The sequence below is a fragment of the Phoca vitulina genome, unplaced genomic scaffold (assembly GCF_004348235.1).
Source record: "Phoca vitulina isolate PV1807 unplaced genomic scaffold, GSC_HSeal_1.0 scaffold2, whole genome shotgun sequence".
In the NCBI taxonomy this organism is placed as follows: Eukaryota; Metazoa; Chordata; class Mammalia; order Carnivora; family Phocidae; genus Phoca; species Phoca vitulina.
This window is the reverse complement of record NW_022589705.1, coordinates 88,724,135-88,727,634: the sequence shown is the minus strand read 5'-3', so window position 1 is coordinate 88,727,634 and position 3,500 is coordinate 88,724,135.

Genomic DNA, 3,500 nt, shown 5'->3' with positions numbered 1-3,500 from the left:
ACAAATGCTACAACACAAAACAGAAACACATGTGCTGCCGGGCGGCAAGCGAGCGCGCGACGGAGCGGGCGGCTGGGGATCCGGGGAGCGCGCGCCCCCTGCCGGCCGGCGGACCCCGCGGCGGCCCGCCCGCGCCCGCGCCGGAGCCCGCGGGACGGCCGGCCCACTGGAGCCTGCGCCGGGCGCCACGCGGCCAGACTCCACGCGCCCTGGTCCTCCGCGTTCTGCAGGCTGCGCCGCGCGCCCCGGGCCCTCTGCGCATTGCGTCCCGCGCCAGGGATTTCTTTGGGGTTTAGGAGAATGTTAGATTGTTTTTCCCTGGGCAGGTCTAGACAGGTCACCTGAGGACACTCGCCGGAAAATAGTTACTTTGCTCACGCATCCGCCAACAAGGGACGTGCCCTAATTGAGTGATTGGAATGAAAGATGAATACAGTTTGCATAAAATTTTCTCTTGTGCTAAGGGAAGCTGCGTTTTATTTGCCTCTGTGTCCCCAGAATGTAGCAAGGTGCTATTACGTGGTAGAGTTACATAAAGATTTGCTCGATTAGTGAACTGGCTACTAATTAATACGCTGGCCTGGGATGCACGAGAAGCTAGTTGTGTTTTTGTTTTTGTTTTTTTTGAGACAGAGAGAACACAAGAGGGGGTAGGGTGAGAGGGAGAAGCGGACTCCCCGCCGAGCAGGAAGCCCGATGCGGGACTCGATTCCACGACTCCGGGATCATGACCTGAGCCGAAGGCAGTGGCTTAACCAACTGAGCCACCCAGGCGCCCTAGAAGCTAGTTTTGATGGAAATTTTTCATAAATATTTACTGAGCCCCCAGTACCTGCGAGACACACAGTGCTGGGTGCTGGGTATCCAAAGCTAGAGAACGAGATTCCTGTCCTAGTGAAACACTGTCTAACGGGAGACATAGATCATTAAGCAAGTAAGTAATCACAAGCGTGATAAGTGATGGGGTTCAGGACACGCTACTCCAAAACATTGCACCTTGATGAATTGAATATTGTAAGCTGAAGGAGTTTCCAGAAAACTTGCGGAAGCCGGTTTAAGGTCACTGATATCCCCCCACATCTCCCAACCTCCCCCAACACCACCTAAGCCCCTTCCCTCCCAACCCTTCTTCCCAAAAACAGGTCATAAAACCCTCAGATGAGAGGTGCCCGCCTCATCCCAGGAGGAAAGGAACAGCCTTCTCTCCGAAGACAAATGAACACCGAGAAGAATCCTAGTAAACGACCCTTGCTACATGTCCCCAGTGTCCTACACCTACCTCTGACCTACGCTAGTCCTCCAGCACCCTCCACTCTCCATCAAACATAACAGAAAAATGTACGGGTCTGTTCCTTTTGGTCTTCATTTCCTTATGAGGGCTCCCATGTCACATAAAACTTACATTAAAATAAAGTCATATGCTTTTCTCCTGTTAAACTGTCTTCGTCAGCATGATTTTCAGACTCAGCCAGCGACCCTTAAGAGGGTTGAGGAGGAAAGTTTTCTCCCGTCCTACGGAAGCATTGCGGAGTAATACCTGTGTGGGACCTTTACAGCAATGGCACTCATCCTGTTCGGGGTGCAGGGAAGGCCTCCGTTAGAAAGTTAAACTGAGTGACTTTCAGGATGGGTAAGACCCACCAGATGAAGAGCGATAAAGAAGACTATTCCAGGGCACGTGGAGGAACAGTACATACAAAAGTCCCAGGACCTTGAGAGACATGCCATGTTGAGGATAAGTGTCCCATGGGGCCGGGCGAGAAGAGCAATGTGCCCAGAACTGGGTAAGTAGGCAAGAGCTAGATCATGTAGTGCCTAGTGAACCATATTAAGGATTGATTTTTCTTAGAAAATCTGTTTACTCATCCTGGGAGGTGGATGACTTACTGGTTTCCCCTCCAACGTTATGATCTGAATAGCACATGGCTTCCTACCAAAGATTTTTACCTGCTCCCTTTTGTCTTAGACTGCCACACAGAAGTTCCTTCTTTAGACAGCTTCCGGAAGATGGGTAGGGTTCCAGGCTTTTTGCAATTAATTCATTCCTTAATCGTTATAGCAAGAAGCACGATTCAGGAGGCAACAAATATCTAAAGGAAGACAGAGACACCAGGGGTCCCAAATCTAAGGTATTTGATCAGTCCCAAGTCTGTGTGTCCAGGGAGCCAAGAGCGCTTATGTAAGAGAACTTTAGAAATGAGAAATCAACTGGTACTTTCCAGAGATTTTCAGATACGTCAAGACAGAAAATAGAAAAACCCTTTGAAAGCCTCTTCTTAACAGACCTGCATTAAAAAAGATTTAGGAGATTAAACCTTGATGCTTTCATATAAAACCTAAGTAGAACCAACCAGAAAAGAATTTTGCCTAAATATGCCATCAAGTCCCCTTCAGGAAACGGCATGCTGATGCCTGCCAGGTCTCCGTGGTTGGTTGGGTGTTTATCCTCCAAACACTCTATGTGGCCAATTAGGAGAAGTACTGATAGTACTTTTAGATTTCAGCCCGTGAGTCTTTTTCCTTTTTTTTTTTTTCTCCTTCCCCATTATAAGTCTTTTTGCCAGTGCAGAAAACACATGCGTCAGGAACACTGATGCAATGAGACGCTAATATCAGATTGCATCATGTGATCCTAGGTGTGGCGCTCCTGAAACTGGTTTTTCTTGAGGTGGTGCTGCAGGAGAAAAGTACTTTGGGGATAACACCCAAGAACTGGCCCTACTCGTCAGATGGCAGAAGTAATTTTTGCATGTACATGCCTGGGTTCCACACCACTATCCTCCTAGGGAGAGGCGGTGTGGCTTTCCTGGCTGAAAGGCGTGTGCTGGAGACACTGATCAGGTAGGTGTGTCCCACTGCCGCTTATGTAATGAACGTTACCTCGGGAGGCGCACCCACCAGGCAGACTGGAAATGACACTTCCTCCTCCGAAACTCGCTCTGAGTTGTATCTCACTTTCATCGAGCGGCGCGTCTCTGGGGACAGACCGGTTCGGTGCAAAACTGGAAGAGGAGAAACGAAGAAGGTGGCTGAGATTTCTCGGGCACTTCTAGGCGGCTAGCCCTGTGTTACAAGCACTTCACACGAGGAACTGTGGAAATGTGGGTTCCAGCCGCCAGCCTGCCATCACCGAGCCCCACGATGGGCTGTTTGGCCTCTTCTGGTGTTCGGTGAAGTCATATGTCAAGTGAGATTAGGTGGCATTGAAGGTCCGTCCCAGAAGCAGAATGCTGTTCACCTTGGCCACAGAAAGCTGCAACTCCAGGGTCTATAAAAAAAAAAAATGATCACTTGGGCGCCTGGGTGGCTCAGTCGTTAAGCGTCTGCCTTCGGCTCAGGTCATGATCCCAGGGTCCTGGGATCGAGCCCCGCATCGGGCTCCCTGCTCAGCGGGAAGCCTGCTTCTCCCTCTCCCACTCCCCCTGCTTGTGTTCCTGCTCTCACTGTCTCTCTCTCTGTCAAACAAATAAATAAAATCTTTAAAAAAAAAGATCACGGAT